The sequence below is a fragment of the Notothenia coriiceps genome, unplaced genomic scaffold (assembly GCF_000735185.1).
Source record: "Notothenia coriiceps isolate Sejong01 unplaced genomic scaffold, NC01 NC01_scaffold00008632, whole genome shotgun sequence".
In the NCBI taxonomy this organism is placed as follows: Eukaryota; Metazoa; Chordata; class Actinopteri; order Perciformes; family Nototheniidae; genus Notothenia; species Notothenia coriiceps.
In genome coordinates this window covers 868-7536 of record NW_011341333.1, presented here as the reverse complement: position 1 = coordinate 7536, position 6669 = coordinate 868, and the positions used below count along the sequence as shown (strand labels likewise).

At 46.2% G+C, this 6669-nt stretch overlaps 1 long non-coding RNA gene across 1 annotated transcript in view; it reads left to right on the top strand.

Moving 5' to 3' along the window:
* LOC104944668 (uncharacterized) overlaps positions 1–5495 on the top strand; it is an 11839-nt gene extending 6344 nt beyond the window's left edge. Inside the window, exons 2-3 of the long non-coding RNA XR_798248.1 lie at positions 2520–2529; positions 5485–5495. This is a non-coding gene — a long non-coding RNA (uncharacterized lncRNA). The remainder of the gene's footprint in view (positions 1–2519; positions 2530–5484) is intronic.
* The last annotated feature ends 1174 nt before the right edge of the window (positions 5496–6669 follow it).

The window sequence follows — 6669 nt, the reverse complement described above, 5'->3', positions numbered from 1 at the left end:
GAGCGGTGCTCGTGGTGCTCATCGCGTTCAAACTCCACACGTTCCGAGCACCAGAGCCTCGCAGCGGTGAAACTGAGGCTCCGTGGTAAACTGTGGTAACATGAAGAGCCGTTTAGGAGCCGAAAGAGCCGGCTCTTCTTAGTGAGCCGATTCAAATGATCCGGCTCACTAAAAAGAGCCGACTCTTCTTAGAGACTACTGACTAGTCAACAACTGTCTCTCTTGACTTAATCAGAGAGCCTCTTTGAAAGTGCCTGTCTGGCTTATGAATATGGAAACCTCAGTTAAACAGCATGCTGTGGGCTCTCAGAGGCGGCTTGATGGAGAATAGACTGTGTGTAGTGGTGTATTAAGGAGATGGAGACTGGCTCGGTGAGAGAGAGAGGTTTTGTATCACCCTGCCTAATCAGCAAAGACCGGTTTCAGCATTAGTTTCTCTCCAGAACACATCATCACAATGCTCAGCAGAACATTTAAAAGGCATAGCTCAGCAATACACTGTTGCATTATTTTCGAATCTTTAATAGACATTAGCTATAGATATAATATTACTGGAAGTCACTAGCTAGACCTTACATACTATTTTAGTCTTATATTCAGTCGTAACTAGTGCAGCATTCACTCCTCACTACTTGCCATGAGTGACACTTCTCCTCCCATGACATCCTTAGTGGACACCTGACAGGTTCAATGAAAGGCAGCTGGCGGGACAGAATTGAAGAATGAAGTGAATAATTTATCTGAGCATCTGGGCTCATGTCCCTCATCTCAGTTTCCTCACTCCCCATCCTCTTCATCTCACCCCCGCCCCTTTTTCTCCCTCCACCCACACACCCGTAGAGCTTTCTTCTGTCTCTTGTTTTGAACTAAAACATTACAGGCATTGTTCACTTTTTCCTTCAGTGTGTCTTATCTAACCCTCTATATTATCTTTACATGCATAGGTTTTTATTTATATGCAATTAGCACAGTGTCTTATTTTTAGATCTGATTTGTGGGAATAATTAATGAAATTGGAGTCATAAACATTAATGTTCAAAAAATCTCTCCAACTATTTTGCTCAGATCGGTGTATGACCTTTTAAGATTTAAAGTAATGTTTTGGTGATCCGTGTCCATAGTTTATAACTTTTCACAAACACATTTGTCTCCTTTTTAAAAATATAGAGTTCATTCACTTGTTCATTGTCACTGTTTGGATTGCAACTGTTTCTCATGTTCTTGCCTCTTTGGAATCAACCCAAAAAAGGGCCAATCAAAATCTGAACAGAAGTTCATTTTTGTAAAATATCATTATGTTTTTAGTGACAGACCCAGTTTTTATGGTTATGAGTATATGACTTACATTCAATTGATTTACGACAATTTCCGAACATTATGCGTCAAGTCAGGTTTACTTGACCGTATGATAGGCACTATTTAAAGCCCTGGGGTCTGATAGCAACGAACAAGGCACTCTTTAGCATGAGACAAGCTAAACTATCATGTAACTACAAAGTAAACCGTGTCACACTAAAAATAAGTGCCTATAGGAGACATTGTATAAAGAGGGGAAAGTCTGTAAGGAAGGCGTCGGTCAGGGTGAATAGGGTCAAACAAATGCAGGACTTTCCCCCGATAGACTGTTTTTGATTCCCTGTGTGAAACAACTGACCAGTACTCAACATTGAGTGATGTTGCCCAACAAAGCAGAACTTCTTCAACCAAAACCATGATCTTTGACAAAACTTAAACAAGCTGTATAGTTGCATTACTTTATTTTTGTTTTGAATCAATTTCATATTTTGTCACCCAGTGTGTTAACACAAGGAGGCTTAAACAGTAATCAAAACCGTAAGTAATACGTTTAAGTGACAGTTTAAGTTTTTAAGTGCAATGGTGAAGGTTTATATTGAGGAGTTTAATAGAGTTCGAAGGTCTTATGGCTTGAAGCAGTCTCTGAGCCTGGTTGTACGAGACTGGATGCTGAAAATTAGGCTGAAAGACAGATTAAACATCATAGCATCCAAATAGTTTCAAAGTGAAATAAAGTAAACTTGTTTAGGAATGTCAAAGTTTACGATTGATAATTGTGAACTGTTTATAATAATACTGTTTAGATGCACCCTTTTATTAAATGTCAATAATGAAAGTATTTTTTTACACATACGTTTTTATGGTGGGAGCTCAATTTAGCTTTGTCTCCTTTGTAAGAAATTAAAATCAATGTTTAATGATGTAATTTGGTTTAAACATACAGTAATCTTAAAACTGTTTTATTGTGAAAACATTTCCGGTTAGCATTCGCCTGTGGCTACAATTTATTTTGAAAAGCTATTCCGGAAAGGATCTCCGAAATATCACCAGTAAGCTTGACTTCCGTTTTTGAGTAAACAACGATTGTAGTCGTTAAAATGCATTAAATAAAAAGTAATGAAAGAGATTAAGAGGAAAAAAGGCGTGGGAAGCTATACAATGTAGAGACTACGTCTAAATCCCCTGTTTTACGCGATAACGGACATTGAAGACCTAGGTGGGAGGTCCCCATGCGTCACCAGCCGCCATTGAAGAGGAAAAGCCAAATGCTGAAGTTAGGGAGCCACGGAGCTCTGTTCGCTCTTCTCCCGCGGGACCACTGCGAGACCATAGCTGCTACTGCGTTCGCCTCACTCTTCTGTCTGTCTCATTGCCACGCAACTTAATTAAATTAACCCATTTGAAGCTTATGCCAGAGACTCCGTTGTTTCTTACTTTTTAAACTTCCTCCTGGGATGTGAGAACAACGAACAAAGCTAATAATTTCCCCTTATTTTTTCCCAGAACTACCTGTTCGACTCGATTGAACAGCAATACAAGCGATGCAAGACATAGAATATACTACAGATAAGATGACTGACATTGATGGAGTGGCTGCATCTGGAACTCTAACACACCTGCATTATAATGAGGTGGCAATGATAGAAAATGATGGATAGGTCACAGCGTGGAGGGGTGACATGGAGGAGGGGATCTGAGGTGAAGTGAGACAGGATAGAGATGCAGATTTCAGGGGACAGATCAGCTGTCACCATCTTCAAATGTTGTTGTTTTTTAAGTTTATGACTTTAGCATGTTTCTCTGCAGTATACATGAGAGCAACCCACCCGGGTGCTTTCCTTCTACGTCATGGCCTTTATCTGCTGTTATTTGAGTGGTGATCACTACAAATTCTTACTTTTTTTTATCTACAAAGATCTCAAATACAATAGTTTATCAGGCAAACAATGTACAATGTCAATGGAGGTCCTTGATTTGTGTTAACATATGATGAAATTAAAAGTAACAGGTGATTGAAACCTTTTCAAGGGACAAACTCATTACAAATAAATTATTATAAATGTTGTTATATCGCACAGGCTCTGCCCTCTACTAGACTATATGGGTACTGCCCTCGACCTCCCTATGCGAGCGTTCACCTACTGAGAAATCTATAAAGGTAGCCGGACCCCGGGGGAGGTCCTAACTGAGGGCGCGCAGGCCCACAGTATATAAGGCAGCCTCGCCTCCCGCCCGTCATCCTTTTCTTCAGCGAGCAGGATAAACCACTGAGAGTGAAAGAGCGAGAAGAAAATAGAGAGAATGAAAAACTCACCAATCCTTGAGCACCGACCTTGCCCTAGGTACAACGGCCTAATCGCAGGTGCCGATCCCCACCGCATGTGTTTCGAGTGTCTGGGGCCTGAACACACCGGTCTCCCTCCTGTAATGCCTGCCAGGTGCTACCACAGCTTAGCCGCCGGCACCGCATGGAGCACTTTCAGGCCTACTACGCGTCCCCGGAAGAAGCAGACGACCACGTGGACCTTGAGGTGGTGGAGATGGAGGAGCAGGAGGCGGTGCCATTCGTTTTCGCCATCCCAGCGGGCCGGCCGGCCCCGTTCGTCGACGAGGAAGACGACGAGGGTTCCTTGGTGTCGGGTGCTTCTGGTTGCGGCGCCCAGGACGGGCCGCCTCACAGTTCCGCACTTCCCAGCGGTGATGGCCATCGCGGCGTAGCGTGTAGGGTTACCGCTCCCCCCGCCACTACCGCCAAAGCCGGTGAGCCGCAGGGGTTTTACGGCCCGGCGTAGCCAGCCTCTGGAGCTCTCCTCCCTGAAGGCGCTGTCATTAAAAACAGCGTTGCTGCTGGCCCTGACTTCGGCCAAGAGAGTGTCCGAACTGACCGCTCTGTCGGTACACCTGAGTTGCCTGTGGATCCGGGGTGACCGTAGCGGGGCGACACTCCGGCCAAACACCTCCTTTGTTCCCAAGAACTTAAGGAGTTCGTTCAGGTCAAGGGTTATACAGCTGTGCGGCTTTAGTCTTCCACCCCATATTGGGGACAGGGAGGCTTAACTGCACCTCCTCTGCCCAGTACGTGCGCTGGCATGTTATGTAGAGCGCACGGCTGTCATCAGGTTCACTGAACAGCTGTTTTGTGCTTCAGGGGGGGTGTGGCCGGTAAAGCTCTGCCCAAGAAATGCCTTGCAGGATGGCTCTGCGAGTGCATTGCACATGCCTACGGTCAGGCGTGGAGAGCCTTCCCCACGAGGGTCCGTGCACACTCTACACGAGCTATGGTTGTGTCAACAGCCTTATTTAGCGGCGTGAGTGTGGAGGACATATGCACGGCGGCGTCTTGGTCCACGCCAGGCCACTTCATAAGGTTTTATCTCTTGGACATTATGGCCTTCTATCATCTGTGCTTGCTGGGGAACACACGACTATGGGTGAGGGGGTGAGCGGGTTGGTGTGTGTCTCAGATAGCATAATCTGACGCCAGCCTTGACCATACATGACTGGGTATGTTTCCCATGCTCCTTAGGGACCTGGCGAACACATGTTGCGCAGTGAGAGCCCCATACACGGGTGTTGAGCTGCCCCGCTTGCTCAAGGCAGGCAGGGGCCGAGCCCTTGCCCTAATTTTTTTCGCAGTGCATACTCTTCACAAGCGGGTAAACGGTGTCCTGAGTGCGTGCTCTATCAGCCAAGTAAAGCGAGCCCGATGGCTCCTCCCACAGTCATCCACGAGGAGGAGGAGTTGGTGGTGCAGTGACTGCGTAACCAACAAAAAGCATCAGTGGCAGTGTGATTGGGTTGTTGACGAACAGGGCGAGTATCCATCAGGCGTCCGTGCGCACTGGATACCGCAGTAGAGGTCCAGGGGAGTATTCGGAGTGTGGAGCTTCTGAGAGATAGTCGTATCGATGGGTAGCGGTGTATGTGTGAAACCGCGTAGTGGTGTGATGGTATATGAAGTCACAAGGCGAGCGGCCGCGTCTACCAGGGTTCCGTTCTGTCTTGTCCCAGTGTGGGGGGTCGAGGCGAGTACCATTAGAGTCGCGAGTTAGAGTGCTTCGCCTTAGTGGCTTTATAGGGTTACAATACGTGTAGCCATCATAGTCTTCTGTTGTTCACTTAAGGCCTCAGTAATACGAGTACTGCTTGTCTGCGTCGTTATCTGCAACAGTTGTATATGGGTGTAAGACCTGCATGAAAGAGTATGCGTTGAATCACGATGCTGTGGAAGGACGTGAGGTATACATGCACTTATATGCAGTTTGAGCGATGGATGTCAGTTTAGGTTAATTGATGTACGATGTGGGGGAGTCATCTGGATTTATCTCTCCGGCTGTGTCGCCCTATGTCAACACACATGTAACACTTCAAACGTTCTGTCTTCGATCTGGGTTTTGATTTTGTGGAGATTAGAAGACGACAAATGAAAGAAGGGAATAGCCATTGCAGGGCCCGATCGGGCCGAAGTTCGGCTGAGGAAATTGTTTACTAATCTAAAAATTCCCCCACCAGAGCATACTGGCTGACTTATATCCAGTTGGGATTGTTATTGGAAACTATGCGAATATCATATTTCGACAGGTTGCAGGTGGGGTCCTACATACTTAGGGGGTAATGATGCATACCAATTTGAGGTTTCTGGTAATTTACTGATAATGCTTCGCATTATGCTGGGAAATGTCCCAAACTCTTGTGCGTATTTTATCTTAAGTCCTTTTGTGTTTGCCTGGGCCACGTCAGGCCTGTAATTGGAGCGTCTGATCGGATGATGTTATTGTAGTTGTTTAGAGATTCGCAGGTATTGCTTATTCGGTGACGCCGGTCTACGTAACGGTATCGCGACCACAACTTGTCATTCAGTACTCGAGGGCGACGAAGGTGCAAAAAAGTGCGTTAGCACCACACGTGCCTGGGTGTCCGCGCAACCCACTGAGTGTTTAGGTTATATGCTGCCTCATTAAGTTAAATTGTAAGTTAACTCAAACAATCAAAGTATATAGATGTAGAAGTGGTTAGCACATATAAAGATGGCGTCACTGTATGCGGGATATTTAAAACTCTGACCGAGAACTAAAATCCGCGCTTAACGTTGGTGGCAACCAAGGAGCAGCGGAGTAATATCTGCTGAGAAAGGAAAGACATGCTTCTGTCTGGCGCGCTGTCTGAAGGCTTGGCGAGCTTTCACGCGCCCGCATCATTGTCTCTCCGGAGGCACTCTCTCACGCCCCGCGCGGCTACAAGGGATAACTACAAACGCGAGAGAGAGAGTCTGCTGACTGGATTGCCGGAAACCGCAAGAATGCCGCGGTTCTCTCAAGTCTCGGATACAGGCGTCTGCCATATATTGCCTCGTATTCGGAGCGCAGGCGAGCA